This window comes from Stegostoma tigrinum, chromosome 3 (genome assembly GCF_030684315.1).
Source record: "Stegostoma tigrinum isolate sSteTig4 chromosome 3, sSteTig4.hap1, whole genome shotgun sequence".
In the NCBI taxonomy this organism is placed as follows: domain Eukaryota; kingdom Metazoa; phylum Chordata; class Chondrichthyes; order Orectolobiformes; family Stegostomatidae; genus Stegostoma; species Stegostoma tigrinum.
The window spans coordinates 1,569,320-1,596,310 of NC_081356.1; positions in this window are offsets into that span (position 1 = coordinate 1,569,320).

Below are 26,991 nucleotides of genomic sequence, written 5' to 3' on the forward strand. Positions count from 1 at the left end.
TGTTGTGCCTTGGAATAATCCTAATCCAAAAATAAAATAACCTAACCTATATTCCCCTCAATTCACTGCTGTCTATGTGCATGTCCAGCAGTCACTTAAATGCCTCTAATGACTCCGCTTCCACGACTACCACTGGTAAACTATTTCATGCGCTCACAACTCTCTGGGTGAAGAACCTCCCTCTGACGTCTCCTCTATACCTTCCTCCTAACACGTTAAAACTATGACCCCTTGTGGCAGTCAATCCTGCCCTGGAGAAAAGTCTCTGGCTATCGACTCTATCCATGCCTCTCATTACCTTGTACACCTCGATCAAGTCACTTCTCTTCCTCCTTCTCTCCAGAGAGAAAAGTCCGAGCTCAGTCAACCTCTCTTCATAAGACAAGCCCTCCAGTCCAGGCAGCATTCTGGTAAATGTCCTTTGCACCCTCTCCAAAGCCTCCACATCTTTCCTATAATGGGGCGACCAGAACTGGACACAATATTCCAAGTGTGATCTCACCAAGGTTTTGTAGAGCTGCAGCATAACCTCGTGGCTCTTAAACGCGATCCCCCTGTTAATGAAAGCCAAAACACCATATGCTTTCTTAACAACCTTACCCACCTGGGTGGGAACTTTGAGGGAGCTATGCACTTGAACACCAAGATCCCGCTGTTCCTCCACACTGCCGAGAATCCTGCCTTTAATCCTATATTCAGCATTTAAGTTTGACCTTCCAAAATGCACCACTTCGCATTTATCCAGGTTGAACTCCATCTGCCATTTCTCAGCCCAGCTCTGCATTCTGTCAATGTCTCGCTGAAGCCTGCAAAAGCCCTCAATACTATCAACGGCACCTCCAACCTTTGTGTCATCAGCAAACATACTAACCCACCCCTCAACCTCCTCATTTATCAAGTCATTTATAAAAACTACAAAGAGCAGAGGCCCAAGAACAGAGCCCTGTGGGACACCACTCAGCACTGACCTCCAGGCAGAATACTTACCATCTACAACCACTCTCTGCCTCCTGTCAGGCAACCAATTCTGAATCTAAAATGACATGTTGGAATTGTTCCTGGATTGGAGGCATTAGCTGATGGTGGAATTTTAATATAATAAAATATTTCTGAATTAAATGTCTGATGAGATGCTGAAGGCATTATGTCATAAAAGCCCATTAAGTTCACAGTGCTCTTTCAATAGGAAGCCCTTGCCATCTGCCCTTCAGACCGGAGGGAACTGCCCTCTGAAATCAGCTAAACAAGCCACGTAACCCAACTGTAAATGTCTGAAAGAAATGAAACTGAATGGACCACTTGGCAGCAACCTCAGCAATGGAAATGTAAACAGCAAACATAGCCCCGAAGACCCTACAAAGTCATCCTTCCTTACATCTGGGGGTTAGCGCCAAAACTGGGAGAGATTTCTCACCGACCAGCCAAGCAACAGCCTGACAAAGCCATACTCATGGAACCATAAATATTAGACAATGCCCCAGACACCACCATCACTGGTTATGTTCCATCCCATGGCAGGACAGACCCAGCAGAGTTGGCAGCATGGGGTACAGTGGGGACAGAATTGCCCTGGGAGTACTCAATATTGACTCCAGGCCTTATGAAGCATCACAGCATCATATCAAACATGATCAAATAATGGAAGGTGTCAAGCAGCACCTGCTCAGCAATAACAGGGCCCCTTAAAAATTAACAAGATTGTCTGTGTGGAACCACAGGAGATCTGAGAGATACTAAATGAATATTTGCATTAGTTTTCACTGTGGAGACAGAAATGGAGACTAGAGGCTTCAGGGGATTAAACGTTGATGTTTTGAAAACAGTTCTCATTACAGAAGAGGAAATGCAAGAGATTTTAGAAAACACAAAGGTAGTTAAACATCCAGGACCTGATCAAGTGTGCCCCAGGACCTTGTGGGAAGTTAGGGAAGAAATCATGGGGCACCTAGCAGAAATATTTTTATCATCGATAATCCCTGCTGAGGTGCTGGAGGACTGGGAGTTAGGTACTATTATGCCTTTATTTAAGAAAGGCTGTAAAGAGAAGCCTGGGAAATAGACCTGTGAACCTGACATTGGTGGTGGGTAAATTGTTGGAAATAATTCTGAATAGGACTTACATACACTTGGAGAGGCAAGGACTGATTAGGGATAATCAGCATGGCTTTGTGCATGGGAAATTGTGTCTCACAAATTTGATTGAGCTTTTTTGAGGAAATTACCAAAAGGTTTGAAGAGGACAGAGCAGTAGAATTTGTTTACGTGGACTTTAGTAAAGCCTTTGACAAGGTTCCACATAACAGACTAATCAGTAAAGGTCGATCGCATGGGATTCAGGCTGAGTTTGCTAATTGGATACAAAATTGGCTAAACGGTAGGAGACAGAGGGTGGTGATGGAGGGCTGCTTCTCAGACTGAAGTTCTGTGACCACCGCTGTTCCACAGGGATCAGTACTGTGTCCTCTTTTGTTTGTCATCTATAGAAATGATTTGGATGAGAATATTGGAGGCGTGGTTGGTAAGTTTGCAGATGGCACCAAAATATGTCATAAAGTGGTGGTAAAGAAGGTTAACTAATATTACAAAGAGATTTTGATCAATTGGCTCACTATGCTGAGCAACAGAGTTAAATTTGGATAAATGCAGAGTGTTGCATTTTGGTAAAACCATTAAGGTCAGAACTTATACAATTAATCGTAGGGTCCTGAGTAGTGTTGTAGATCGAAGAGACCTAGTATATATACATAAATACATATCTACATACTAGGTGGGTATATAATCCTTTGAAATTTGGGTCACGGGTAGACAGGGCGGTTAGGAAGGCATTTAAAACACTTGTCTTCATTTCCTGGTTCTTTGAGAAATGCATTTTTTTTGTTTTCAGTACATATTCCAGTATATGCAGTAATTTTCTCCTACTTTAGGTATAGGAGTTGGGGTGTCATGTTGAGGTTGTACTGGACATTGCTGAGATTTCCTCTAGAATATTGTGTCCAGTTCTGGTTGTCCTGTTATAGGAAAGGTATTATGAAGCTGGAGAAGGTTCAGAAAAGATTTACCAAGATGCTGCCGGGAAAAGACGGTTTGAGGTATAAGGAGAGGCTGGTTAGGCTGGGACTCCTTTCACTGGGGCCTAGGTGGTTGAGGTGAAACTTTTAAAGGTTTATAAAATCATGAGGGGCACAGATAAGATGAGTAACAAAGGTCTTGTCCCTAGGGTGGGGCAGTTCAAACTTAGAGGGCATATTTTTAGGGTGAGAGGAGAAAGTTTTAGAAAGGTCATGAGGGGCAACTTTTTTACACAGAGGGTGGTTTGTGTGAATGAACTGCCAGAGGAAGTGGTGGACACAGGTACAGTTACAACATTTAAAGGACTTTGGATAAGTACATTAATAGGAGAGGTTTGGAAGGATGTAAAGACAGGCAATTGAGATTAGTTTCATTTGGAAACATGGTTGGTGTGGACTGGTTGGTCCAAAAAGTCTGTTTGCATGTCCCATGACTCTGTGACTATATAATAGCCTGCTCATGATGCCCAGTTTGGGTTCCACCAGGACCACCCAGACCCTGACCTCATTACAGCCTTGGTTCAAACATGGACAAAAGAGCTAAAATTCCAGAGGTCAGGTGAGATTGATGGCCCTTGACATCAAGGCTGCATTTGACCGAGTGTGGCATCAAGGAACCCTAGCAAAACTGGAATCAATGGGTATCTCTGGGCAAACTCTCTACTGATTGGAGTCTTGTCTCGCAAACTGGAAGATGGTTGTGGCTGTTGGAGGTCAATATCCCAGCTTGGGAGGAGTTCCTCAGGGTAGTGTCCTAGGCCGAACCATCACCAGCTGCTTTATCAATAACCTTGTCTCCATTATAAGGTCAGAAGTGGGGATGTTTGCTGAAGATTGCACGATGTTCAGCACCATACATGACTCCTCAGATACTGAAGCAGTCCTTGTTCACATGCAATAAAATCTAGACAATATCTAGGCTTGGGCTGACAAGTGGCAAGTAACATTTGCACCACACAAATGCCAGACAACGATCATCAACAATAAGAGTCAACCTAACCACTGCCCCTTGAAATTCAATGACGTCAGATTCACTAAATCCCCCACTATCAATATCCTAAGGGTTACCATTGACCAGAAACTCAACTGGATTCACCACATAAACACAGTGTCTACAAGAATAGGTCAGAGGCTAGTAATATTGTGGCAAGTAATTCACCTCCTGACTCCCAAATCCTGTCCACCGTCTACAACACATAAGTCAGGAATGTGATGGAATACTCCGCACTTGGCTGGATGAGTGTAATTCCAACAACACTCAAGAAACTTAACACCCCATCCACAGGCATACACTCTCTCCACCATCGATGCAGCGGTGTGTACTATCTATGAAGTGAATTTCAGAAATTCAAGAAAGGTCTTTGAACAGCACCTGCCCAACTCTCAACTACTACTCTTTAGAAGGAAAAGTGCAAAGACATATGGGAGCACCACCAACTACAAGTTTCTCACCAAGCCACTCATCGTGCTTCTTGAACACACACTCTGTTCCTTCACTGTCTCACGGTCACATTCCCGGAGCTCTCTCCCTAACAGTACTGTGGGTGCACCTATACTCCAAGGATCGGAGCAGAGGGCCACTCACCACCACCTTCTGAATGTCAGTTTGGGGTGGGCTAACTGCTAGGCCAGCCAGTGAAACTGACCACCCCAGAATGAATTATTAAAAAAGAATTTGACAGACTCCTCCCCAGTGGGATGGGTGCAATGGGAACACAAATGCTCCCAGAAGACCCTGAATTGATCTGGTTGTGAGCCCTGGGATGGGATGACCAGTAATTGAACCATGAGCCTGAAGCATTTGTGATAGATGAATTACTAATGTTGCAGCAGGTAAAATGTGCACCTGTGGTAAGTCAGGTACACTTCCAATGTCCAGGGTGTCTCCATGTATAGGAAGTGTGTGCCACTGCACCTCCTGTATATCTGGGTTTTGGATCAGGAGCAGAGATTAGGGATAGTGTAGAATATCCAGTTGGCTCTGATCTTCATCAGTAGCATGTGCAGTGATGTGATCACACCACAGGGAAAGAATGCACAGGTCAAAAAAGAATGGCTGGTCACTAGACTCTAAAAGCATTAGGCAGGCAGTGCAAAAGTATCTGAGTGCTGCTCCATCTCTAACAGATTTTCTGTTTGGGATACTCCTGGGGGGAGATGGTTTCTCAGGCAGTGACAGCCATGTCCTCAACACTAGGAAGCGCTCAGTTGCATGGTGGAATGGGAGAGAAACAGATCGGGAAAGTAGAGCAACTCAGAAAAGGAGCTGAAGTGGTATTGTCAAAAGATGAATTCAGTGCAATAGTGAGAAGGATAATGGTGCAGGAAACCTGGATATGAAATTAATCAGGATGGAGCTAAGAAGCAATGTGCCACAGTAAACTTTCACAAAAGTCATCTTTAGGCCTTAAAACAGTGGTGGAAACATAGAGGATGGCATTAAATAGAACATTAGCTATGCATGCAACAAATATACTCATGGATTGGGGGCAGCACGGTGGCTCAGTGGTTAGCACTGCAGCCTCACAGCACCAGGGATCCGGGTTCAATTCCACCCTCGGGTGACTGTGTGGAGTTTGCACATTCTCCCCGTGTCTGCATGGGTTTCCTCCGGGTGCTCCGGTTTCCTCCCACAGTCCAAAGATGTGCAGGCTAGGTGGATCGGCCATGTTAAATTGCCCGTAGTGTTCAGGGGTGTGTGGGTTATAGGGGGATGGGTCTGGGTGATATGCTTCAAGGGGCGGTGCGGACTTGTTGGGCTGAAGGTTCTGTTTCCACACTGTAGGGAATCTAAAAAAAATAATCTTGTCACATACCTTAATCTACATCGAGACTGGGAAAACCACATTAGCAATAATACAGAGATGGATAAAGTCCAGGAGTGCGTTAAACATAGGAACCCACTAGAGAACAGGTTATTCTAGATTTGGTGTTGGGCGATGAGAAAGGGTCAATGAAAAATCTTGCTGACAGACATCCTTTCAGACAATGTGAGCATGACACAGTAGAAACCCTGTTTTTTAAAAAAAGTGGAGTAGTGCAATCCAATGCTAGAATCCAAAATCCAAATGAAGGTAACAATGAAAAGATGAGGGTTATTTGCCTGTGATAGTCTGGGTAACCTCATTAAAAAGCCTGACAGCAGATAATGTGACTAAGCGACGGCTTTAAGAGGTGTATTTTATCCTTTTACTTATGAAGAGTGGTTGAGACGGAATTGATGAGTGGTCTGTTCCAAGCCAATAAAGTTAGCATCTTGTGAAGCCTTGGGTGTTTTTTTTTCAAATTGGCACAACAGAAGCAGCATGAATAGGCTGGTTCAAGCTCCCACAGAACCAGAATTTTAGTTTAGCTTTCTGTGGCTTTTGGGATTTGGAAGCCACTATACATCTCTCCCTGCTATAGCAAAATGCTTGTGTTTTCTCACTCCTCCCAGTGTTGGTACAAATGTAACAAACCTAAGGACTAGAAACCACTTATAAATCAGTGAAAGGCAACTAACTGGTTGATTAAAGAAAAGGGGAAGAATAGAGTACGAGAGTAAACTTGCAAGGAACATAAAAAGCCATATTAATGCACCATTAAATAGAAATTGTTTTTGTTTTGACAGAATGTTTATTCAGCTTATGCAAATAAAGAACATTGAACGTAGAACGTAGAACAGTACAGCACAGTTTAGGGCTTTTGGCCCACAATGTTTTGCTGACCTATTATCACTCTCAGATCAATCTATCCTGCATACCCTACATTTTACTATCCTCCACGTGCCTATCCAAGAGTCACTGAAATGCCCCGAATGTATCTGACTCCACTACCATTGCTGGCAGCGCATGCCACACATCCACCACTCTCTGTGTGAAGAACCTACTTCTGATATCTCCCCAATGTCTTCCTCCAATCACCTTAAAGTTATGCCCCCTTGTAATAGTCAATGCTGCCCTGGGAAAAAGAGTCAATGCTGCCCAGGGAACAAGTCACAGTAGGGCTTATACACTTAATGGTGAGGTCCTGGGGTGTGTTGCTGAACAAAGAGACCTTGGGTGCAGGCTCATAGTTCTTTTAAAGTGGAGTTGTAGGTAGACAGGATAGTGAAGAATACATTTGGTACGCTTGCCTTTATTGGTCAATTCATTGGGTGTAGGAATTGAGCAGTCATGTTGCAACTCTACAGGACATTAGTCAGGCAAATATTGGAATACTGCATTCAATTCTGCTTTCGCTGCTATATGTTGCAAAACTTGAAAGAGTTCAGAAGGGATTTACAAGGATGTTGCCAGGGTTGGAGAATTTGAGTTATAAGGAGAGCCTGAATAGGCTAGGGCTATTTTCCTTGGAGCGTCAAAGGCTGAGGGTGGTGAGAAGTTGATAAAATCATGAGGGGCATGGATAGGGTAAATAGTGAAAGTCTTTTCTCCAGGCGAGGAGAGTCAAAAACTGGAGGGCATAGGTTTAAGGTGAGAGGGGAAATATTTAAAAGGGACCCAAGGGACAATTTTTTCATGCAGAGGGTTGCGTGTGTATGGAATGAGCTGCCAGAGGAGATGGTGGAAGCTGGTACAGTTACAACATTTGAAAGGCGTCTGGATAGCTGCATCAATTGGAAACGTTTAGAGGGATATGGGCCAAATGCTGGCAATTGGACTAGATTAATTTAGGATATCTGGTCAGCATGATTGAGAAAGACCAAAGGGTCTGTTTCTGTGTTGTACATCTCTATGACTCTATGACTTGAACAGATTTATCATTCTGTAAAACAATAACAATATTGAATATTTACTTAATGATATAATTAATTTTATAAAGTTAAAAAAAGGCTGTGTTACAGAAGCTCGATGGAATAATTTATAACATGGATGAGAGTAATCTTTGGAGCAAATAAGATTGAGAACCCCTTCAATCGGAATAAAGATAATATAGCTTGCATTATGTTTTCTTTCCCATAGATGGGGCTGTTTTATTGTTTTACAGCTCATTCAGAAGTAGAAACATTGTACTGTTACATTTGGAAGTTTCAAAAATGATGAACGACGTAAAGCCACAAAGTAATTGGATCTGAATAACATAAATTGAAGAACAAAGTATCTGTTGCTTGTGCAGAAGCAAGTTACCATCTTGGGCTGAGATAACAAAGCGTGAATCTGGATAAACACAGCAGGCCAAGCAGCATCTTAGGAGCAGGAAAGCTGATGTTTCGGGCCTAGACCCTTCTTCAGAAAAAAGGTGAATGAAGGCGAAAAAGAAGGTGAAACTTGAATTGAAGAAGGGTCTAGGCCCGAAACATTAGCTTTCCTGCTCCTATGGTGCTGCTTGGCCTGCTGCGTTCATCCAGCTCCACACCTTGTTATCTCAGGTTCTCCAGCATCTACAGTTCCTACTATCTCAGATACCATCTTGGGCTGACATTGTTGCCTGATTGCTGAGATACTGTGGTGACAGTTTCAGCTTAGAGTTCTTCACATTCTGGAAATATTTACCTCCATTGTTACAAAAGGAAATTAAGATTCTTTTTGAACATCTGCCATTTTCAAAGACGTTGCAGCATTCAAGGGTCACAATTAAATCATCAAAACTCAGAATATGGTAGGTAAAAGAAACTGAATAGAAAGGCTGGAAACATGAGCGGAAAGAACAACAGTCTGAAATGCAAATTTTTTCTTCATCAATCGAAGCTGTTTGACTTGGTGAGTATTTTCAGCATTTTCAGTTTTTGTTATTGTACAGGGAGAAGAACTTAGCTTCACATTTCACCATTCAGTTTCCTCAGGATATCCCACAATCCAAAAGCACCACTGAGCCATGTAGTTTTGAAATGCAGTCACGGTACTCCTGGGAAATGTTGCAGCCAATTTTCACACTTGGTGAGTAACTTTGTGTTGAAATGCAATCTATATGAAAGCCATTTGATAGACTGTTTTATATTTCAAAATGTCACTCCTACTGTCTTCAAAATTACCTTCATGGCACCATGCACAATACCGAATTAAACAAATAAATAATCGAACTGGTACAGATTTAAGACTTTTATTGCCGGTCGAGATGTCCAAGGAACTGTACTGCTTTTTCTCAGATAGTGTCATGGATAGAGTCCTCGTTTTAACCTTGTATATCAAGGATTCGAGGTTTGACTGTATTAAATTTAAAAGTATTTGGGTTTACAATTTATGTGAAGTATAAATTCCCACAATACTGGACTAAAATGACAGCTGAGGGTGTTATGTTCTGGTGAGTGTCTTGTAACTTCTGAACCTATGTAAGTGAGTACCACTGAGGTAAGGCCAACACAAACTTGAAAAATTGTTGGAAATATGCAACAGACCAGCATCCAAAAAATAATGGCTGTTTATGCTGCAAACCTTTTCTATGAATGTATTGCAAAAAAAGAGCATACGCACAAAATATCAATGCAAGTTTTTCTCTGAAATGTTGATGAATGTGTTGCTTATTTCCACATTAAATGCGATATATTGTATATAACTATGTCACAATGGAATGGATCTGGACTCTGTCTCTGTAAACATTTTGATGGGCTTTCTGTTACAGGATGAATAGAAATCTGAAACCCCCTATCTGCTGGAATCAATTCACAGCAATTGGCCCTGTGGATAGCCATGTTGTTCATAGTTCAGTGCTTTCACTTAAGTATTCGAGGTCAGTGACAGCATCTTCAATAATATCTCCGATCCTCCATTCTAACTACTTCTCATCTTACTCAAAGTGCCACACCCATATCACTTAACCATCAGCAATCCAGCAAACACACATCCAAACTAAAATCCAGATAATCACCTTCCCCTTTTACAGCCACCAATGCTACCCATCACTTGAATATTTTCTCAAAGGTCTCCACAACACTATGTTTGTTAATGATTGGTTAAGACAGGCACAGTACTGTAAAACAATGAAATAAAGTCACTGACATTCTTCCCTCTATCTTGTAGAAAAAGGTGGCACTTAAAGTGACAGAGTAGAGCAGAAATGGGGTAGATAGGCATGCCAGCAATGTCTAAGCCCATTGGAGGAGACATCATTCAGCATTATGGGATAGCTACGGCAGAGGTCACTGCTCTAGTATTACTGAGAGCAGTCATGATAAAACTTCAGCGTGGTCCCACCTTATATTCTGTCTGAAATCTCAATCTCATTCTCATCCTGGCCAAACAGCATCTTAGGAGCACAAAAGCTGACGTTTCGGGCCTAGACCCTTCATCAGAAACATCAGCTTTTGTGCTCCTGAGATGCTGCTTGGCCTGCTGTGTTCATCCAGCTCCACACTTTGTTATCTCGGATTCTCCAGCATCTGCAGTTCCGATTATCTCTCATTCTCATCCTACTTTCTGGCAGGAAGGACAAGCTGCTGATAGTATAACCACAGACCTCTCACATACCAACCAAACTTCTTACCTCATGCCAAACTCCCCTTCAGAGGCTGTTGCCTCATGGTCAGTGTGTCAGCATAACTATAGCAGACATGCTTGTGACATTATCGTTGTACTGTAGCATATGACCTGAGCATATAGAGCTCTCATAGTTCAACTTCCTCCGGGATCGTTTGAAACATGACATTCTACTGGAAGCTCTTGTCTGTGTTGCAACCTATTAGGTTAAAGTTAGCCCAGATCCCTATGTGAGTAACAACTGGTTGTAATAAACATCTGTTAGATTTTCAATAGTGCAATATCCACACCCATTTCTTATGTTACAGGAGATAATATAAGCATAGTCCCATCAGGTAAAGCACCCATATAATAGAGCAATTCCACATCGTATTAGTAGCAGTAGCTATCCATTTAAGACTCCAGTACATGACAACAGACAATAGGAAAACTAAACGAACACCACCCAAACAGTTTCAGATATGAGAATTCCAACAAAGGGAGAATTTCTTGCCCTTAACCTGCATTAGTTTCTGTGGGTACAGATACCTTTTATGATAATGAACAGGACATCAACCACAAAAAAAACTAAATTTCCTTCTGATTTGAGTGCAAGTTTTTTTAAACAAGAAATTTCTAAGATTGTCTTAGTTAACAGATAAGAGTGTTACCCTTGAGGCAAATTGGTGTTAATGGTACACTAGATGCAGTCTAGAGTCAATGTTGAAGACTCTCAATCCAGCAACCTTTTGATTATACAGCAACCTTTTATGAACCAACATCGATGGGACCAGGGGTGTACTGGTTGATCAAATATTCCAGGAATATACTAGTTGATCAAATATTCCGTTTTATCAAGAGGCCCACAAAATCAATATAAAACCACTCACTAGGTTAAAGAACCGTAATGCAGGGGATGTGCACATCACTGTTATACTTTATTTACGACGGAAACCACTTAAATTATAATGCAACTTTGCCCTAAATAAAACTTATCAGCACAGAGACTTCTCGCTTGTACCCTCAACTGACTATATAAGTTTTGCCAGTTTATGCCAATCTCAGGTTGAGATTATGGTCAATCTCCGGTTGTCCATGAAGTTTTATTTCTTTTATTAAATTTTATAGTGGTTTGAGAACACTGAGTGCCTTGTTAAAGCATTTAAAATTCAACCATATTCAAGGATCAACCAACCTGGAGTTACATGTCGGCCAGGCCAGGTAAAGAAAGCAGATTTTCTTTACTAAGGGCTTTGTTGAACCAAATGAGTTTTCACAAAAATTGACGCTGTTTTATGGCTCGTTTTTGATTTCAGATGTAGTAACTGAATTCAAATTTCATCATCTGCTGTGGTGAAATTCAAATGCATAACCCCAGAGCATTAGCCTGGGCCTCTGAATTACAGTTCCAGTGACATTAGCATCAGTCCCACAATCAAAAAATTGCCTGTGGGCGTGTAATAACTTTTGGCTCCCTATGTATTTAATTGTTATAAGCTTGAGGCCCAATGTTGGGTTATACTTGGGCAATTCTTTAAGATTCCTGCCAAAAATGGGCTTCCATTAAATTTCCCTTTTTTTTAAATGCAGTTAAACAGGAGAGGGAGCTCTCTACTTATGAATGAAATACGTTAATTTAAGAAATACATTTAAAGCAAAGTATATAGCTTTTCAGTTCAATTCATTCAATATATATTGTTTGTACTGCTGACTGAAGGAAAAGTTTTGCTAAATATGCATTTTTATACTTAATTTTAATGAAAAGCAACTGTCACTTTTGATCAGCCACCTCAGTAGTACACTACTTGCGCAGTAGTACACACTCAGATCAATGTATTCACATTGACGTCAAGCAGATGCTAAATGAGTTTGTTTGCTTTGTGATTTATTCATTCTTTCTTCCTTAAATACCTTAGCTCGTTTTTCACACTTTATTCAGATTGTTTCTCCTGGAAAGCTCTGTCCATAAACCTGTCATTATAAACATACCAGGATGTTGGACAGTAACTGTAGAGATTGGAACATGGACCAGGTGAATCTCATTGACTGGGAGATCCCTAATTGGGGTTGTTAATCTGGCCCAATCAGGGATCCCTGGCTGCGGATGTGGGTATGGCACAGGGGTGATGGTGTAAATCTCATGTTAGACCATACCCGTAACCATAGCTCTCTGATTGAACCAGGTTAACAACTCCAATCAGGGATCCCATAGCCCTTGTTCCAATCACTACAGTTACTTATGACAACTTTGAGACACTCCATTAATTTCTCAACATGTTTCACCCAAAGAAACATTTGAGAATGAATGATGACAGATCCGAAAATAATAGAATCCCTGCAGTGTGGAAACAGGATAATTGGCCTAACAAGTCCACACGCTTCACCAAAGAACACCCCACCAAGACACATCCCCATAACACTGCATTTCCCAGGGCTAATGCTCTTAATTTACACATGCCTGGATACTAAGGGCAAATTAGCGTGGCCAATGCGCCTAACCTGCACATCATTGGATTGTGGGAAGAAACCCACGCAGACACAGGGAGAATGTGCAAACTCCACACAGACAGTCAACTGAGGTGGAATTGAACCTGGCTCCCTGGAGCTGTGAGGCAGCAGCGCTAACCACTGAGCCACTGTGCCACCATTTTTTTTGGTAAACTTCCCTGAACACATTTAATAAATTCCACCACATCTAAGCTTTTAACTCTATGGCAGTCTCAGCCTATGTTAAGAAAATTAAACTTCCTCACTGTGACAACCCGATTTCTCCTGTAAATCTCTGCAATTTCCCTGCATATTTGTTCCTCTAATTCCCATTGACTATTTGGGTGCCCCAATAATGTCACCTTCCCCTCCTTGTTTCTTAGCTCCATGCACAAAGCCTCACTGGATGGTCCTGAGTTACTTCATCTCTGACTACTTCTGTGATACTCCCCTTAATCAAACATACAACTCCCCTCCCCCTCTTTCTTCCATCTCTGACCCAACTAAAGCACCTGTCCCCAGCACATTAAGCTGTCAGTCTTGTCCGTCCCTTAGCCAAGCTTCTGTAATGGCTATAATATCCCAGTCCCACATACCTATCCACGCCCTGAGTTCATCAACCTTACCCGTCAGCCCTCTTGCATTTAATCCAAGCATTCCTCATTCTCTACTAAGGAAAAAAAGAAAGAACTGTGGATGCTGTAAATCAAGAACAAAGTCAAAGCTGCTGGAAAAGGTCAGCAGGTCTGTCAACATCTGTTCCAACAGAATCCTGTACCAGCCTGTCTTGTCTCTTCAACTTGTTATTTCTAATTACTGTATCTCCTTCTAATCTCACACTTGTCTCTCTGCCGTTGAGGATCCCACACTCCTGCCAATCAAGTTTAAACTCTCCCTTACAACAAAGTGTGCAGCTGGATGAACACAGCAAGCCAAGCTGCATCTCAGGAGCACAAAAGCTGACGTTTCGGGCCTAGACCCTTCATCAGACAGGGGGATGGGGAGAGGGTTCTGGAATAAATAGGGAGAGAGGGGGAGGCGGACCGAAGAGGGAGAGAAAAGAAGATAAGTAGAGAGGAGATTATAGGTGGGGAGGCAGGGAGGGGATAGGTCAGTTACCCTTGGGCTGCAGTGCCACAATGATGCCACCCAAAGGTTGCAGGAACAGCAACTCATATTCCGCTTGGGAACCCTGCAGCCCAATGGTATCAATGTGGACTTCACAAGTTTCAAAATCTCCTCCTCCCCCATGGCATCCCAAAACCAACCCAGCTCGTCCCCTCCCCCCACTGCATCCCAAAACCAGCCCAGCCTGTCCCCGCCTCCCTAACCTGTTCTTCCTCTCACCCATCCCTTCTTCCCACCTCAAGCCACACCTCCATTTCCTACCTACTAACCTCATCCTGCCTCCTTGACCTGTCCGTCTTCCCTGGACTGACCTATCCCCTCCCTACTTCCCCACTTATACTCTCTTCTCCACCTATCTTCTTTTCTCTCCATCTTCAGTCCGCCTTCCCCTCTCACCCTATTTATTCCAGAACCCTCTCCCTATCCCCCTCTCTGATGAAGGGTCTCGGCCCGAAACGTCAGCTTTTGTGCTCCTGAGATGCTGCTTGGCCTGCTGTGTTCATCCAGCTTCACACTTTGTTACCTTGGATTCTCCAGCATCTGCAGTTCCCATTGTTTCTAAACTCTCCCTTGCACTAGCAAATCTGCCTTTCAGGATATTGGTCCCCCTCCAGTTCAGGTGAAACCCATCCCTCTTCTGGGTCACCTCTTCCTCAGAAAAGATCCCAGTGACCCAGGAATCTGGATCCCTGGCCCCTGCACCAATTCTTTAGCCGCACATTCATCTGCCATATCCTCCTGCTCTTACCCTCACCAACATGTGGCACTCGAAATAATCTGGTGATTACCACCGTTGAAGCCTTAATTTTTAACATTTTTCCTAGCTCTCTGTAATCACTCTGCAGGACCTTATCCCTATTTCAATCTATGTCATTTGTGGCAACATGCATAATGACTTCTGGCTGCTCAACCTCCCCCTTGAGGCTGTCTATGGCCACTCTGAGACATCCTGCACCCTGGGACTTGGGAAGCAACATACCATCCTGAATTCCTGTCTGCAGCCATAGACTCAAAAAAAAAAGTCTCCCTGACTATCGAGTCTCCAATCACTAAGATCCTGTCATTGACCTAGTTGTACTGTTGCTTTCCCTGAATGGTCATCCCCACGACAGTGTCCAAAACAGAATACTTGTTGTCACGGGGAGTGGCCACAGGGGATTCCTGCACTCTCTGCCTACTCCCTCTGCCATTTCTGGTGGTCACCCAGCTACTCTCTGCCTGTATCTGAGATGTGACCACCTCACTAAAACTCTTACCTATGATGCACTCAGCATCTCAGATGATCCTGAGTGCATCCTGGTCCAGCTCCAGCTCCCCAACATGGTCTCCTAGGAGCTGCAGCTGAGTGCTATTCCCACAGATGTAGTCATCAAAGATGATGGAATTCTCCCTGAACTCCCACATCCTGCATGAGGGGCATTCCACTGCCCTAACTACTATCTCAAATACTGTCAGACTAAAGTGGGAAGTTGAAAGGACTTTACCTGAGCTTGCCTGTTCTATTTGCTGAGCTGCTGCTCACCAAAATGTAATATCTTACATAAACGGCATGTTAAAAAAATCAATGAATTCTTCAACAAATGTCATGAGTATGTATAATTCAAATTGAGCTTACTTTGGCCTCATAAACATTATCACTTACCAAACTGCAGTATAGAAATTGGTTAGATCATGTTGGAAGTGACTTCCCATGGGGAATGATCGCTGTGTTTGAAGATAGAGGAGCACAAGGGTCACAACAAATTGTTCTTCGGGCTTTGGCCACATAACCACGGCCTTGTGAAGAATCCAGATTTGACCTTGAGGTTGTCAGGTAAATTGTGAAGAAGAGAGTGGAGAGAAACCAACCAAATATGGCAGTGGTTAGCGAGAACAATACAGAACCTATAGGAGTGTAATTCTCCTCTCAGCTGAACATTTTTAAAAAATTGTATTTAACTTTCCATGGCAACACAATTTACTCTGCCTTCAGGTGTAATCAGCAGAACAGCTCCCCCATTCAACATAACCCAATCCAATGGAGGCAATTTGCTTGCTCAAACTGCCAATCTGAATATCTGTCAAAGATTATGACCCACCATATTTAAAGAAACTGTGAAATGACAGAAAGCAGCAATGTTTTCTTAGCATGTCAGCTAAGGAAAAGGTGGGAGATTCTAAAATACTGAATATAAATGTGTCAAGTGGTAATAATGTGTAAATGGGGCTGAAAGTATTCTTAAGCACAAAATGATAGTTAAATAATGCATAATCACGAATGAAATGTAACAGGTTTGCAGATCATGCAATCTCCTTCCATTAAAAATAATAGAAAATTAGATGGTCTGCATAACTGCAGCTCAATCCTCTTTCTCCATTTCTTTGGTGTACTGAAGCTCTGTAGTATGAGTGCAATATGGAATATTTACTGTGCCATTTTCTGTATGACTGAATGGTTGCTCTTCAGTACTTTCTTTCCCCCGCACTCCTCAATCACAAACATTGATTCTTGTTGAGCAGTGTTCCACTCTTCCTAGGGGCTGTGACCTTAATAGGATAGATTTCAGCCTGCAGTCTGAGAGGGGAGAAGCTTGATTCAGATGTAATAGCATTATAATTGAGTAATGATAACTCCGAAGACATGAGGGAGGAGCTGGTTAGAGCTGAGTGAAAAGGGAGTCTAGCAGGGATGATGGCAGAGCAGTAATGGCAGGGGTTTCTGGGGGTAATTCAGGAGGCACAGCAGAAATTCATCCCAAGGAAGAAGAAACACACCAAGGGGAGGATGAGGCAAGCACAGCTGGTAAAGGAAGTCAGGGACAGCATAAAAGCAAGAAAAATATCATACAAAATGTTGAAGATTAGTGGGGAGTCACAGGACTGAGAAGCCTTTAAAAACTCAAAAAGGAATAGAGGGAGATGGTGATATATTATACTGTTGCAGTTGTATAGGACTTTGGTTCAGCCACATTTGGAGTACTGTGTACAGTTCTGGTCGCCACATTACCAAAGAGATGTGGATGCTTTGGAGCGGGTGCAGAGGAGGTTCACCAGGATGTTGCCTGCATGGAGGGTGCTAGCTATGAAGAGAGGTTGAGTAGATTAGGATTATTTTCATTAGAAAGACGGAGATTGAGGGGGGACCTGATTGAGGTCTACAAAATCATGAGGGGTATAGACAGGGTGGATAGCGAAAAGCTTCTTCCCAGAGTGGGGGACTCAATTACTAGGGGTCATGAGTTCAAAGTGAGAGGAGGAAAGTTTAAGGGAGATATGCGTGGAAAGTTCTTTACGCAGAGGGTGGTGGGTGCCTGGATCGCGTTGTCAGCGGAGCTGGTATACGCAGACACGTTAGCATCTTTTAAGATTATTTGGACAGGTACATGGATGGGCAGGGAGCAAATGGACACAGACCGTTAGAAAATAGATGACAGGTTAGACAGAGGATCTTGATCGGCGCAGGCTTGGAGGGCCGAAGGGCCTGTTCCTGTGCTGTAGGTTTCTTTGTTTCTTTGTATGAGAATAAGCCAATAATATGAAAGATTGTTTTTTTAAGATATCTAAAAGATTAGAGACAGGGGAGAGTAGAAGTTGGACCGTTGAAAAATGAGGCTGGAAAAGTAGTAAGGGAAACAAAAATGGTAGAAGAACTGAATAAGTACTTTTCATCAGTTTTCACAGTGAAAGACACCAGCAGCAAACCAGAACTTCAACAGAATCAGGAGCAGGGTTAAAAGTAGTGGTCAGTAAGGAGAAGGTGCTGGGGAAGCTGAAAGGTCTGAAGGTGGATACATCGCCCAGATCAGATGGACTACACCCCAGAGTTCTGAAAGAGGTAGCTGAGGAGATTGGTGATGCATTGATGGTGATCTTTCAGGAATCACTGGAGTCAGGCAAGATGCCAGATCACTGGAAAATGGCTAATGTAACATCCTGACCTAAAAAAGGGAGGGAAGCAGAAGGCAGGAAGCTATAGGCTGCTTAGCACAACCTTGGCCATTGGTAAAACTTTAGAATCCATTATTAATGAAGAGATTGGGGAGTACTTGGAAGTGCATGGTAAAATAGCGCAGAATAAGCGTGGCTTTATCAAAGGGAGATTTTGTGTGACCAATCTATTAGAATATCCTCGAGGTGGTAACAGCAAGTGAGACAAAGGAGAGCAAGTATGCAGGATCTATCTGGATTTCCAGGAGGCCTTTGACAAGGTGCCACACAGGAGGCTGCTAAATAGGATAAGAGCCCATGTTGTTATGAGAAAGATACCGGCATGGATAGAGGGTTGGCTGAATGGCAGAAGGCATAGGGTGAAGGTGAAGGGGGCTTTTTCAGGATGGCAGCCAGTGACTAGTGGTTACTCAGGGGTCCATGTTGGCACCACAACTGTTCACATTAAACATTAACAATCTGGATGAAGGAACTGAGGGTATTGTTGCTAAGATGCAAATGACACAAAGATAGTTGAAGGGACAAGTAGTGTTGAGGAGGTGGGGAGGCTGCAGAAGGACTTTGACAGACTAGGAGAGTGGGCAAAGATGTGGCATGTGGAATATAATGTAGGAAAGCTGGAGGTTTATGCACTTTGGGAGGAAGAAGAGGCAGACACTATTTTCTAAGTGAGGAAATGCTTTGGAAATCTGAATCACTAAATGAGTTGTGATCCCTAGTTCAGGATTCTCTTAAAGTTTAAGTTCACTTGGCAGTTAGGGAGGCAAATGCAACATTTGCATTCACTTTAAGAGTATATATATTCAAGAATATAAGAGAAGAGAGGTACTGCTGAAGCTGCATAAGGCTCTGGTCAGACCACATTTGGAACATTGTAAGCAGTTTTGGGCTCTGTATCCAAGGAAAGAGATGCTGGCCTTGGAGGGTGTCTGTAGGGAGTTTATAAGAATTATCCCAGAGATGAGGAGCTGTTGAGGACTCTGAGTCTGTACTCAATGGAGTTTAGAAAGCTGAGGGTGATCGCATCGAAACTTATGAAATAATGTGAGACGTGGTGAGAGTGGACATGGAGAAAATGTTTCCACTAGTATGAGAGACTCAGATGAGGGCACAGACTCAGAGTGAAGGGACAACCCTAGAGAACTGAGATGAGGAGGAATTTCTTCAGCTGGAGTGTGGTTACACTATGGAATTCAGTGTGCAGAGGGCTAGGCAGGCAAACTCATTTAAGATGTGAATGTACCAGTGTTAGGCTGGGGTGGACAAGGTCAGAAGTCATACAGCACCAGATTTAAATCCAGGTTTATCTGAAATCACAAGCTTTTGTAGCACTGCTCCTTTCTCAAATGAAGTGAAGAAAAACATGCAGGCACAGAATTTATAGGCAGCGAGATCAAAACATCATACAAGTGGTGTGAGTGGAGTGTGGAACAATAAGTCTCTGCAAGTGATCAAAGTGTCAGATGGTGTGAGTGAAAGTGTCAAGCTCCGTGCCCATGCAGATGGCCTCAAACATGACCTTGGATTCATGTTGTGGTACATGTGACCCCACCACACTGATCTGTTTCTATAAAATCTTCCTAATTATCCTGTTTTAACACCATCCCTGATAACTTGTTATGACATCTCTACCTTAATTAGTTTGTACAGTTTTGGATTACTTGTTACTTTGGTTAGGCCCTCAGTAAGCAACTCTTTAACTGTCATGTTATTCCAGCCATTTGGTTTGTCTTCAGCACTACCATAGTTTTAATTTTTTTGTACTTATCTCTCTGCTTGTTTAATTAGATTATTCGTCATCCCATTCACTTGCTATCCAGCTGTTGACACTTTGCTTACACCATCTGACACTTTTGCTCACCTGCAGAGACTTATTATTTGACACTACGCTCTCACCATTTGTATGATCTTTTCATCTCCCTGAGTATTGATCCCTTTGCCTATAGGTTCTGCGCCTATATACTTTTCTTCACTTCAGCCAATGAAGGGGCAGCATTCGGAAAGCTTGTGATTTCAAATAAACCTGTTGGACTATAACTTGTCATGTGATTTCTGATCAAATAATTTAAAACAGAGATAGGTATGTTCTTAATGGGTAAGGGTATCAAGGGATACAGGGAGAAGGCAGGACAATGAAGTTGGGAAACATATCAGTCATGAGTGAGTGGTGGAGCAGAATCAATTGGCTAAATGGCCTTATTTGGCTCCTATAGGGAGGCTTGGTAGCTCATTGGTTAACACTGCTGCCTCATAGTGCCAGGGACACGAGCTTGAATCCAGCCTCAAACAAAAACAGAAATTGCTGGGAAAGCTTAGCAGATCTGGCAGCATCTGTGAAGAGAAACCAGGCCCAGTGACACTTCCTCAGAATGAATCCAGCCTCCGTGACTGTGTGGAGTTTACACATTCTCCTCCTATGTGCATGGGCTTGCTCCAGCTGCTCTGGTTTCCTCCTGCAGTACAAGGACATGCAGGTTGGGTTAATTGAACATTGGGATAGGTTAAGTCTAGGTGGGATGCTTTTTGGAGGGTCAGTGTGATGAGCCAAAGGGTCTATCTCCATGCTGCAGGGATTCTATGGTTTATGTCTGAATATGGTTACAAAACTCGTATTGAAATATGTACTTTCCCAGATGAACCAGGAATATTCTCAACATGCACAGGTTTCCACTTCATTCCAAATCTTTTTGGATCTGGAAGAATTCTTTGGGCAGTTTCTTGGAGATGAATAATATTCATTTTAAACCTGTATTGATTATACCAGTCGGAAACACAGCAGTGCTATAATGGATGATATAACTATCCAAGCTTTGTGATCAGATAATCAGCATGTGAGCTTCACATGGCTAGATAAATCACAGCAGCCAGAGCCTGGAATGCTGGCTGACTGCACTGTACATGTAGGAAGAACACTGTGCAGAGTGCAGGTTCTCTTCAAATGATTTTGAGGATGTCGAGGAGATAAGGAAAAGTATTTACAGCAATGTACCAAAAGCTGCACACATTGTGGCCTGGGCTACAGGGATGTCCTTTATAATGGAAGGTTTACTTAAACTACACTAATGGATTGATGTAAGAAGCATTGGCAATAGTTGCTCTTCCCTATCCACATGGACCAGTGTCACCTTCAAGAAAGCAGTTCTGCAGCCAACTGACCACATCTTTGCACATTTCTACCCATTGATCACCAGTTCTGTTCAAAAGTAACCTGCAGTCTGGCAATGAAGAATTAGCAAGTTGGGTAAGTTCAGGCTTGGGGGGTCGAAGGGCCTGTCCCTGTGCTGTAATTCTCTTCGTTCTAAAAGACTTGCACATTTTTAGTGGTACTTTAGCAAAAACAGGATTTCCCTAAGTGCTCTAAAATGAAGTATTTGTGAGCGTGGTTATTGTGGTAATATAAGAAACACAGTAGCCAATTTGCACACAATGCAGTTCCAGGTGACAGATGGTTTTATAATTTTAAACAAGGGATAAATATTGGCCATAAAAAGTAGGGATTGCATTCTCAAAATATTGCTATGAGATGTTTGTGCCCACCTGACCATATAAACAGGACCCCAGTATGACAGCTCTTTAAAAGTTTAGTCTCTTAGCTCAGTGCTCCCTTCATAATGCACCAGAGTATCAGCCTCAACTCCTGGGCTCGGGTCATGGACTGGAACTCAAACCCACAATGTCTAACATTTACACTCAAAGGTAAGTGCACAAACAGATGGGTCACAGCTGAGAAAGATGATATTTATACGATTTAATTGAGGAATGTATCTACTTCTCATCCACTTCTGTGGAGCTACAAAGTTTTAATCAACCATTTCCTGCTGTTCTGACACAATGCAACAAATCAGGCTTCAGCTGAAGTAGAGACCCGCTTCTCAAATCACTGCTTTGATGTCTGAGTTACTCTGGGGAGTTTTCTGAGTTCGAGAGAGAATGAGGGTGCTGTTAAAGACTGCTCTAACTGCATTTGTGTAGAGACGCATTTGGCCATTGGGATGATAAGCAAGGGTGAAATGTGCAAGAACTTTGAATGAGGACCCTACTTCCATGCCCCCTTTCCCCATCTTTCCGCTCGTGGCTAAGCTAAAATTCACTTCTCCCATTCTGCTGCAGGCACATTAGTTCAGATCAGTAAGGCACTGATTGGAAGTTCAAAACTAATGCACCTATCAACTGATGTTGCCCCATATTGCCTTTTGCTGTTTGTAGCCTGCTTATTGCATTATAACCCCTTTAAGATTGCTGCAAACAAACATTTTAAAGGGACATTTTCAAAGTTCTGATGAAGAGTAACCAGACACAAAATGTTGAGACAGCAAGGTGTAAAGCTGGATGAACACAGCAGGCCAAGCATAATCAGAGGAGCAGGAAGGCTGACGTTTCAGGCCTAGACCCTTCTTCAGAAAATGTTGACTCTGCTTTCTAGGCACAGATGCTGCGAGACCTGCTGAGTTTCACCACCAACCTCTATGTTTCAGATCTCCAGAATCCTCAGTTCCTTGCTTTATCTTAAAGGGAGCTGTGCTTGTTCATAGTTTGTTGTTATCTCTGTGGTATGGTCTGGATTCCCTGTGTTCATGCACCCATGCAGCACTGAGGGAACAGTCCTGCCATCTCAGATAAGATGTCAAACTTATTGACGTCTGAACAGGCTACGTGGATTCAGTTGACTGATGTGTTTGATGTTCTGTGGAGTGAGCCAATCCATCCATTAAAGATGGTGTCAGAGCAATGCCATACAATATCAATCTCTTTTGTGCCTGAAGTGATCTCATCCAGCCTCTATGCAATTTTAGGCAGAAGTCATTAAGGCACAGAATGTCATCCTATCAGGTCTCTGTGAAATCTAATGTAGCTTTGTTAGTTTATTTCCCTTGCATGCCAATTCCATTTCATCTTGAAATCATTTATCCCCCCTGTCTACTGCTTTCCAAGGGAGACGTTTCCAGTGTTTTTAAGTCTTATTGGGATGTCACATATTTTCTGTCCCTCCTAAAGATTCTATGTTTCATAAAAAGCTCTGGGAAATTGCTTCAATACCCAACTGTGCAGAATATGGAGAAAGTTACACTCTCTGCTGCACAGTTTCCATTACTGTATCTCTGAGCTCCATCAGCCTCTGTTCACTTGTGATTACAATGTGAGTCACCAGGTGAAAACCCAACTCATCATTTGCAATGAAGGATGATTATTTGAGCTTGTGCCTGCATGAGTGCTGTGACTGTGGACCCTCGAAATGAATCAGTCCTTCTGAGGAATTATTATTGTCCACAACCTTTGTTGAGTCATGCTTTAAATGTGAAGGCCCTGGTCCAGATAAACCTTATGAATTAAGACAAAAGTTAAGTTAGAGAGTGTTGCAAAATTATCATCATTTAATTTTGTCAACGAGTAATTGAAAGTTCCAAACTCTTTACTTTCAACAGCCTGAGCTACTAAAATGCCACTGATCTTTAGCCCCTTCTCCTCAACGTTTCTGAGCTGAGCAATCTGTGGATAGAAGACCATCAAAATGGGAACAGGAGTAGGTTATTCGGCCCCTCAATCCTGCTGCACCATTCAATAGAATCATGGCTGATCTGACATTCCTCATGTCCACTTTCCTGCCCTTTGCCAGTAGCTGTTGATCACTCCTCCCTCGATCAAGAATCTATCAATCTCAGTCTTAAGTATACACAGGGACTCCATACCCACAGCTCTCTATGGCAAGGAGTTCCAAAGGCCCACAACCCTCTGAGAGAAGAAATTTGTCCTCATCTCAGTCTTAAACTGGTGACCCTTATTCTAAGGCTGTGCCATCTGGTCCTAGACTGCCCCATGAAGGGAAACATTCTCTCAGCATTTACCTTGCTTCCATGCAATCACCTCTAATTCTTCTAAACTCCAATGCATAGAGTCCTAACCAGTTTAATCTTTACTCAGAAGACAATCCCTTCATACCAGGAATCATCCTTGTGAACCTTCCCTGAACTATCTCCAATGAAATAATTTCCTGTTTTAATGATGGGTCCAGAACTGCTGACAGTGCTCCAGATGCGGTCTTGCCAGCACCTTGTGCAGTTGCGGTAAGACTTCCCTACTCTTATACTCCAACCTCTGCTTCTGTATCTGTCGCTCCTGCTGTCACAGGGAAAAGGACAGGCTGTAATACCTTGTGCTGATCTGATAGGTGCAGCACATTTGACAAGGATGACTTTTGGCAAGAGACATGACATTGATCAATGATGTGAATGTGAGTTAGTCGTGGATCACATGAGTGAGTGAATGGAAAGCAATGGGGTAGACGCGAGTGAATGTGAGTAATGATATGATGGAGTTGGCTTGATAAGGCTGAGTGATAAAATGGAATGATGCCAATAGACTGAAGGTGAGATTGCAACCACACTCACCTTTCCTGAACTCATCATGCCACTAAAACACTTTCTACAGAGCCTGTTCAGTCCAGCCCTTTGTAGTGGCAACCAATTCCTTCCTCCTGCTTTGCAGAAGAACATCTCCCTCCAGCTGCTCTCCAACATTGCAGCTGAAGTGTCATTAAAAAGGACTATAGCCTTTCATTATCCTGACTTCATCTCTAAGCTCCAGAAATCTGCACCTTCAAGAAGCCATGCAACCCATGAAGGAATGTATCTTCCACGTAGGGAGGTAATAGCCCAGTGGTATTATTGCTTGATTGTTAATCCAGAGACCCTCGAGGACCTGTGCTTCAGTTTCTTTCCTAGTGCTTGATAATCTCTGAACAGGTCCTCTACCCTAGCTTTGCCTATGTTCTTGAGCCAATACTGCTACTCCCTTTTCCTTTTTTGTCATCCACTCTATCCTGTCTGAAAACTGTGTATCCAGGGATGCTGTGGTGACATTATTGCCCCTCCTTTAACCAGGCTTCCATTGTAACAACAATCATGCTGCCTCTGTGTCATTAGTTCATCTGCCTTGTTTGTAATACTTCCTGTATTGAATTATAAGCAGCTCAATCCATAAAAATATTCCTTTCCTGAATGCTTTTTAATCCTTGTTCCTTTTGTCTTTCCGAGTCACTGCCTACATCACTAACTAATGTTCTACCCTCAATCTCCTGATCTGAATCCGATTCTTCTAAGCCTGCTCTTTAATTTCCATCCCCGCCATCTTTGTTTAAAATGTCACCAATGTACTTAACAAAAAACCCCATTCAGCCCTTCAAGCCTACTCCACCATTCAATATGATCACAGCTGATCATCCAACTCAGTCCTCTGTTCCCACTTTCTCACCATACCTTTTGATCTCTTTGGCCATAATAACTCTTTTCTAACTCCTTCTTGAAAACATTCAATTTTTTGACCTCAAATGCTTGTGTTGAACAGAATTCCACAGTCTCCCCACTCCCTGGGTAAAACTATTTCTCCTTAACTCAGATTTATGTGTCCCACCCTATATGCTTAGGCCTATGACCTCAGATTCTGGGCTCCCCAGTCATGGGAAAGATTCTTCTATGTTGAAACCTGCATCATAGCTAAAGCAGTGCAATTTTTCTCAAATTAGAAGTAAAATACTAATGAAATGGCTTTGCAAAAAAGTCGCAGATAGGTTCATTGAACTTACTTCCAAAACTCAAATAATACTGAAACAATACTGCTTGTCCCCAGTGTATCTGCAAGTCAATATTGAACTGTTAATATCGGTCAGTTATCTGATTTGGGAACACAGGGTCACTAGCTGGTAACAAATCTCCCCTCCCCTCACTGCATCCCAAAACCAGTCCAGCTCGTCCCCGCCAGCTTAACCTGTTCCTCCTCTCACCTATCCCCTCCTCCCACCTCAAGCCGCACTTCCATTTCCGACCTACTAACGTCATCCCGCCCCCTTGACCTGTCCGTCCTCCCCGTACTGACCTAGCCCCTCCCTACCTCCCCACCCATACTCTCCTCTGCACCTATCTTCTCCTCTATCCATCTTCCGTCCACCTCCCCCTCTCTCTCTATTTATGTCAGAATCCTCTCCCCATCCCCCTCTCTGATGAAGGGTCTAGGCCCGAAACGTCAACTTTTGTGCTCCTGAGATGCTGCTTGGCCTGCTGTGCTCATCCAGCCCCACACTTTATTATCTCGGATTCTCCAGCATCTGCGGTTCCCATTATCTCTAGGGTCACTAGCTGAACCTGATTTGACCCCATCCAACACATACGTATTAATATATACTAGTAGAAGTCACTGGGTAGAGATTAGGGGTGAGAAACTGTTTGACTGTCTCATCCTTAGCTCAGATGGTGTCAGGGATAAATGTAACATTCTGCATTTGCTCCAGCTAAACTCTGCTAATATAAGGTGATGTTGTTACAGAGTGAAGTTAAGCTGCAACCTTCCTGACTTAGTTTCACAAGGAGTTTATGAACTGAGGCATTCAGGGAACTGAAGTGACTTTACAAACGTTGAAATCTTCCCTCACCTTCCCCTGATGTAGCCCATTCACTTCCACAGTTAACTGCACCAAAGATGTCAGTTGTGGGTGATCACCAACAGCGTTACCGCAGAGTGGTGTGGAACTAACTCACAGACAGCAAGAAATCTAGCTCAGACCTTATCTCTGCAGGAAAGCTGGTATGTCTCAGTGTAGTACATAAAAAGCAGCTGCTGACTGAATTCTTTCAAGTCTGAGAAATTCATATCTGTTTTTCTATTCCTTTCCAACATGTAATTTATTTCCCTATTAAAGATAGGTCTTTTACAGTAGTACCTAGAAATGACTAAATTCCGGCTTAATTTTAACATTGCTACCAACAAGAGACTATTAAACTGTATAGTCATAACAGCATAACACAATTAAGGGAAAGTCATATTCGAAGTTCTGCTGAGACCACTCCTTGAATAAAGTACAAAAGAGGCACTACATAAAAGGGGCATAAAACTTATCCTTAACTAAAGGACATCAGGGCTCAGAGGATGAGTATGGACATTCAATCATTAGAGCTTGCTCTGCCATTTAATAAGAAGCTGATCAACTACTTCAACTCTACCTGCCCACACTGTTTTCA